Here is a 7,702-nt window from a genome sequence, read left to right on the forward strand (position 1 = left end):
GTTTTAATAATCCAGCAGAGGGCACACATGCGACATTCTCTAGCAAAAACTATTTCTGCTCTCACCACTTTCATACACTTTGTGTTGTTGATTTTAGAAAGACCAACAGAGGGATTTTTATGCACAGGCTGACCACAGAAATCCTGTGTCAGCCTGTCAGCTTCTTGGTATTTTCTGTTAATCCTGATTTGGCCTCTTCTAACACTCAGTGTGTAGGCTGAGCTCTCTGAAAATTTTTTAACCTCTTTTGTAAAACAATCCCTCAATGATCCATGTCTAAACGCATACGTTGTATATCGTCCATAAACAGCAGCAGATTAAAAAAACAAACACCTAATAAATCCTTAAATTAAATGACAAGGGTAAAATGAGATTTAACTAAACAGTATTAGAGAGGAACAAAACTCCCACACTCACAAATAAACAAAGAAACGAATGCAATGCAATGCAAAAAATAAGTACACATTTAAACAGTAAAAGATATCAGTGTGTGTTTGGTTTTAGAAATTAATGCCTGTATTTATTTTTGATATTATGTTTGATGTATTTAAGGCAATATTGTTTTACTGAGGCATTTATTTTCTCTGAAAGAAAAAGGATTGCTCCTCTATGCAGCATGATCATGTTGAGGTTCTTCTTCAGTCCATATGCCTTGTGATATATTTCCATCTTCTGGTGAACTGCATAACTGCAGGGTATGAACTCCAAGGTGAGGCCGTGCTTGCAGGAAGTTTTTCGGAATTAATAAGTTGAATAGTTCCAAAAGTTTGTCTAAAGATGGAGGTAAGACAGTGGAGGTGAGAGTGTTTTCACATATTGCCACTGTTACAGTGCTGGAGCAGGGTGCAATTATTCTAACAACTGCTTCCACTGTCACACCAACAAGAACAAGAACAAGAGATGCTTACTATCCTTACATGGTGCAGATAGCAAGTTAAAGTGACCGATTTACTTGATTCCACAAAAAATGCAAAAAAAGATAAAAGGAAAGGGAGTAGATGTGATTGAATTTTGTTGGACCTTCACACAGTTTTGGTTGAGCAAATTATTGACCAAAAAACTGTCAAACATCTGCCTCACATGATATCAGCAGTGCTAAACCAGTTGTTTTGACCTACTTTGGCAGCTTATACTTCCATTTCCTCTGTCTTTTTTCCACCTTGAATGTGACCTGCTCCATGAGAAAAATTGCAAGAAAAATGCAAAAAAAAAAAGCAAGAAAAATAGTTTCTTGCAGCACTGATTACATTTGTGTATATATATTATCATGATAATTATTATCATTATTTTTGGTTTTTAACAGTTTTGCCACTTGAAGAAATGCATTACACACTTTCAACATCCAAGCCTGATTATTTATTTTGTACAAAAGACATAATGGATGTACAAATATTTTAAGTACATGATTTTTTTTCTCTAACTAAAGTTGCCTTGTGTAAAGTACAAACAAAACGGAGTACTTTGAATTACACCTCTGCTGCCTTCCTGCCCATTTGGGTTTAATTCTACCCCTATCATTTGTTGCCTGGATTACAGGTTTTCAGTGTATCTGACATAATGAGAGTTTCAGACTAATGCCACCCTTCTCAGTCCTAATGGCACTGCCAAGCTGCCAGCAGGGCATCTGAGTAGGGGGGATCTAGTATTAGGCATATCCATGGACAGAGCGTTGCTCGTTTCCTTTAAACGCCCCTCCTCCCCGACTGAACAGGCAGAGTGCTCTGTCATCCTCCTCCAAAAGCCCCTCATTAGAAAATCTGCCGAGCAGACAAAGCTACTTGAGACAGCACAATGGTGACTCCCCACATGGTGATTTAAATGAGCATAAAGGGAATCCAGGTCATGCATTTATTTTTTGGATCCTCTCCCTAATTGTAACTTGTCCACCCAGCCACCCACCTATAAAAAAAATGTCTGTTTGGTCTAAATCCCGTTTTAAACCTTTAGGTATATTATATACACTCCCACAACATGGATGCACATCACATGGCTGTTCAACAGCCATGATAAAAATACACAAATCTAATAAATAAATGTTTAGATAAAATGAAAATTAGAAAAGGGGCAGACAGAGCATGGAGAAAAGAACACCCATGTCTCATTCAGCATGCTATATAAGTTATATTCATAACAATGTTAAAAGTGACTTTGAGTTTTAGAAAAAAATGCTTCTTTAACTGTTTGTCCCATGATGTCATCCTCTATTGCTCATCACTGTCTTCGTGGAGTGGCTGCAGCTGATTAGACTCAGAATAAGCCTCTCAGAGTTTTGCTGGGTATGAATAAGCTTCTATGGTAACTGACGAGGTCTCGTTTAATGATGCTGCCATTACTAAAGAAGTGCGTCCTGCTCATCTCTTTACCGTAACACCACCATTAAATCATCAGGAGTCCTGTTGGAGTCAGACCGTGGAAGCAGATGTGTATAAATTACTTCCCTTTAAATCGTCACGGGTCAGGGATTTTAACTCGGATACAGTCATTAGTTTATTCCTTTATTGTGTAGAGGATTTTCATTATGTTTGATTAAAATAATGCAGCAACAAATGAGATGAAGCAAAAAAAAAATAATTAAAAATTAAAATCTAAAAAACAAAAAAGGATAGAAAAAGTCAGGAGATCATCTGTGTCATAGTGATTCATCCTCCTGGAAACATGAATGTACACTTTTGTAGCAATTCAATCTACAGTTGTTCAGATTTGTCACTTTCAACCAAAATGAGGACTGGGATTTTTTACCTTCAGCATTTTTCATTCATCATTCAACTGCCTAAGTTCTTCATTTATAGGTCCAGGTGTTTATCCTGTGGCTAATCCCCCATGGATTATTCATCCCCTTTGGATTGTTTTCCTATTTCACTCATCACTGTCACTCCTGGTTAAATCTCAAGACTAATGACACATGGCAGCACACTAACGATTTCTGCCCATCACAACTATAAGAGCAGCAGGATTTCCTGAAAAGTACCCTGAACCCCAAACTCCTCAACTTGCATTTCCTCCTTTTTTTTTTTTTCTTTTTCTTTTCTGTCATCACAGTCAGATCCAGTTCATTTCAGAGCAGCTGGGTTTGAAGTGCCTTGCTCAAGGTCATGTTGACAGTTAATGCTGAGGGAGTCGACAGCATGTCTCCTTTACTTTATGCACTCAGATTTAGAAGCTTATCAGGGGATTTAAACTGATGGCTTTCCAGTTTCAAGTCTATAGTCAAGTCTGTTACTGTGAGTCAGCAAAACACTGTGAATGATTTATGAATAGGAAAGTTATAGATTAGTTAAATGTGCTGAACTGAGAAATGCACTGTCATCACTGTTGCATCACTGCAAGACATCAATCTACAATAAAGGTGGAGAGAGGACAAATGGGATCAATAAGATAAGAAGGATGTTTTTGCTTGATTAGTGTCATCGGTTGTCATCAGATGGGTGAAAATTTTGACTCGAGATCATCTCAGTAATTACTTTGCTGTAGTGTGTTACACCAGATGGAGTCATGCGGTGTCAGTGAATACTGCATTTCTTCTAAATGAAAGAGAAATCCAGTAACAGTAAGATCTGAGTCTAGTTTATGTTGTTGCTTGATGGCAGATTTATTCCTGGACACTACACTGTTTCTGTTCTGCATTCTGCATTCACCCTCAAGCTGTAGCCCCCCTGTGTTTTCTGGATACCCACCTGTCTCTCAGTGACTTGACCACTTTGGGCCTGGTCTGCCAGCTTGTGGACATCTGTTTACTTCCTCCTCCATCAGTCGTCATGGTTGCAACCCCCCCACTATCACCACCACACACCCCCACCCTTGCCATCGGCCCTTCTCCGCCCTTCTCTCGTGTTTCCCCCAGACACCAGCTGTGAACCACTTATGCTTATCCTGCAGTCAACCTCGTTCAGCCTTGTGATAAGGACAGCAAGGACAGGAGTGCTTCTGGCCAGTGTGCTTTGCTCTATGTTTGCTGACCCAGAAATATCTAAATAAGCACACTAAAATTCAATGTGACCATGTAGATGTATAAAAACAAATTAGATATCGGAAATTGTACCTGTGGTTAAATAGTAAAGAGATAAATATAGTCTTGAATTCTTCCTTGTTATTTGTTTACTACACTGGTGACCAACTAGAATGACCTTCAGAACTTTCTAGTTGCCATCCATATATCCTTTTTTTATGGATGCCATTTCATCTTTTTTTTTTTATTGTGTTGGGAGGTTTTGATCTCCATTTCTCTCCGGGAAAAACACTGATAAAATATGAGCAGACAACAAGAGAGAAGCTGTCAGATGTATTCAATGTGAAACACTTCCTCTTAACACTGGATTTAGTCATGTCACAGCAGCTTAAAACTCTTAAAACACTTAACACAATGCAGTGAAAAGGGAACCAAAGTGATTTGATTGTCAAAAAACAAATAACTGGATGGGATTTTCAATTCGATCTTCCCAATCAGCTAGTAAGTTGCATATGACCTATTAGGAGTAAAGGGAGAACAGAATGGGCCCAGGTATTGAACCCTGAGGGACGCCACATGAGGTGATGGCTGAAGATGACACACTGAAATAAAAATAATTCAAGGCAGGAGTGGTTTCTCCCACCCACTGATTTAACTTGTGAATTATTGAGCTTCAACACTGGAATCAAGTGTAAGATTAAGACGATGGAGCAACCTTGTGAATCAGACTCTAAACGAAGAAATCAACTGGAATTTTTCCAACATAGTATAACTTTGGGGCCCATTTTAAAAAAAATAATATTCAAGTCAGATAGAAAGACAGACATTGATTTAATAGCCAAAAAATGGAATTATGTGACCAGATTTGGAAAGTCGCTGAGTACATGTTCACTTTTGGCATGTGGCTCTGTGTGACACAGCACCCAGCTGAGAGCCAAAACCCCCAAATCTGCTTTCTCCCCATATGCCCACAACCGAATAAACCACCTCCTGCACTGCCGCTTTCTCCTCTGTCCCTTTTGTCAGACTGCAGGCAGTGGTCCACAGCCCTTGGGGAGCTCACTGAGGGAGGTGTGGCACAGCCAGTGATCAGAGTGAATTAGAGTTATGTGTGACATGCAAAGGAGAGGCTCCAGAATGTGACAACAGCTGAGTTTTAAAGTGAAGCTTTTTCTGCCTGAGGGGAGAGGAATAGACGACAAAGACACCGAAGTCTGCTGTGAGAAGAGTCAACTTCTTTTGTTGGCTCTTTAAAAAAACACAGAGACCTGTTATTCATTTGTCTTTTCATTTAACACAGTGGGATACTTAACAGTGTGTTTTTTTGCATCAATTTGAACATGGCTGCCACAGTATAAAAAAGGCCATCCTTATTTGCAGGCCTAATTAACATCCTGATGCCTTGAGCAGTTAAATTCCCACATGCAAACATGCACATGAATGTCTAATCGAGTCAGAATCTACATAAAAAGGCTGAAATCCGAATCTACAAAATTTGACTGTACTCTACAGTATGTTAAGCTGATTATGACTCGTTTTCTATCTACATCCAAAATCCAGTGCAAGTTAGATTGAAAGAATGCACTCAGTTGCCTTTTAAACTATAAAATGGAATAATATAACCCAAGATTTGATAACTCATGAGTAGAACAGGATTTGAAAAACAGAACTTTGAGACATTTAGGCTCATAAAGAAGAAAATATGGTGTAGGAGCGCTCAGACTGATTTTTAGCGAACCTGGAGGTGTTAAAAATTTAATGCTGTTCAGGCATTATTGGAAAAATGCCGTTCGTGGAACTCTATACGCTTGTTTTGTGGCCTACTTTTGAGCCCCAGAAGTCATCTCTGGTCCATAAATTTCAGAACAATGGTGCACATTTGTTATGTGAAGTTTGGCTCGATATTACATTTATTCCTGTTGGGAGTATTAAGTGACAACTCTAAAGCGCTGCAGCTCACCTTTCCCCTGTTTATGGTGTTAGCTATGAAGCCTCTACTAGGCCAACAGAGTTTTCAGTGATATTGATACGGCACCAACATAACTGGCACAAAGATTTAAAAATAAAATCATAGCAACTTTCATAGCCACAAGGGTTAAAACCGTTTACTTGCCAACTAATATCGTTGTGAAACAGAGTGGCTTTGCCCACTGTTCTTCCTTTGTGCAAAGAGAAACAGGATGAGCATTGCCAGATATACAAAATGACCTCGAGCAGGCCGCTAGTGTGAATGTACTGACCAAACAATCAGAAACAGAATACACGAGGGTGGCCTGAGAGGCTGACTCTAGTGTTCCCTGTGCTCACAGCCCAGCAAGTTGGAGCCTGATGGGAATTCGCTATAGAATACCAGGGTGAACCTGAGCACATGTGACAGACGTGAAAGGGTCTAGAGAAGCTGTGGAGAACGCTATGTCGCCTGTAACATCATTCAGCATGACCGGTTTGGTGGAGGTCAATGATGGTCTGGGGATGCATATCCATAGAGGGATGCACATAACTCTACAGGCTAGGCATCAGCATCCTGACTGCAATTAAACATCAGGATGAAATTCTTGGACCTATTTTCAGACTTTACAATGGTGCAGTCAGTTCTGGGTTTCTCCTGGTCCATAAAAAGGCAGGGCCTCAAGTGGTGAGAGTATCCAGACAGTTTCTAGAGGAGGAAGGAAATGACACCACTGACTGGTTTCCATGCTCACCTGACCTAAATCCAATAGAACACCTCTGGGACGTTATGGTTAGTTTGCCAAGAGGTTGCACCTTAGAGCTCAGTGATGCCCTGATCCAGATCCACGAGGAGATCGATTAGGATACCATCCATTGTGAACTTAGGAGCATGATGTTGCCAGGCATGCGTACATGACAATGTCAGGAAGGCCGTACAAACTCCCGAGTACCATTTTTGAGTTGTTGCAATGACATTTCTGCAATATGGAGTCGCCTTCTGCTCTATGCAATGTCTTTAAAATCAGCTCTCTGTAGGTTGATAATTTTCATTTCCATCAAACCACGTGGCATCCTTTCATTCCTAACACATTAACAAGTACACATCACTACAGATATGCAGCATGATTTTTCCCACTGAGATCAGCTGCGGTTTCAAAGTGTTCCTTTAATTTTTATTTATTTATTTATTTTTTGTTGTCGAGCAGCATAGTAACTGCCTTCTGCAGCACGAGTTCCTCTTTGTTTGACAGCATGATTTCTGTGTAACATTGCATCGCACAAACTGCCTCATAAGCAAAGTCAAACTTTTGTTCCATTAGGGTCAACGTACCCATTATCAGGTATTTTATTTTTCCTGTTTCCACTAGAGCAAACACGCAACTGAAAAGTAGAATTCAAGTCAGAAAACAATCACCTTCCATTGAAGCTGTGGGAAATGTTCACAATGCACATGTTCTGCAAGAAAGCAAGTTGGCTGAATGCAAGCTGCCCTTTTGAACATGGGCAGTCTTGATGTTTAATCAACTTCTGGGATACTAATATACAGTTCACCGACAATGAAATCCTCCTTTAGGAGAAGACACACACACACAAAAAGCCAAATACAATCACTGCGAGTTAGTCAAGCTTTTATCTGCTCCTGACAAAGAGCTCCACCAGACCAAAGGCATCAGACTGTGGTTTGTCTGAAAGGGACGCACTCGTGATGCCTTAGCTTCAGCTCTCACAGTTCACTCACAGAAAGCCACAATCTTCAAAATAAAACAAATAGCTGAAATTCTTACAGGAAAAAATTAAATAAAAAAG

Source organism: Mchenga conophoros, linkage group LG10 (assembly GCF_057382185.1).
Source record: "Mchenga conophoros isolate Kocher_MC1m ecotype Shallow Benthic linkage group LG10, M_conophoros_male_GT1.1, whole genome shotgun sequence".
In the NCBI taxonomy this organism is placed as follows: domain Eukaryota; kingdom Metazoa; phylum Chordata; class Actinopteri; order Cichliformes; family Cichlidae; genus Mchenga; species Mchenga conophoros.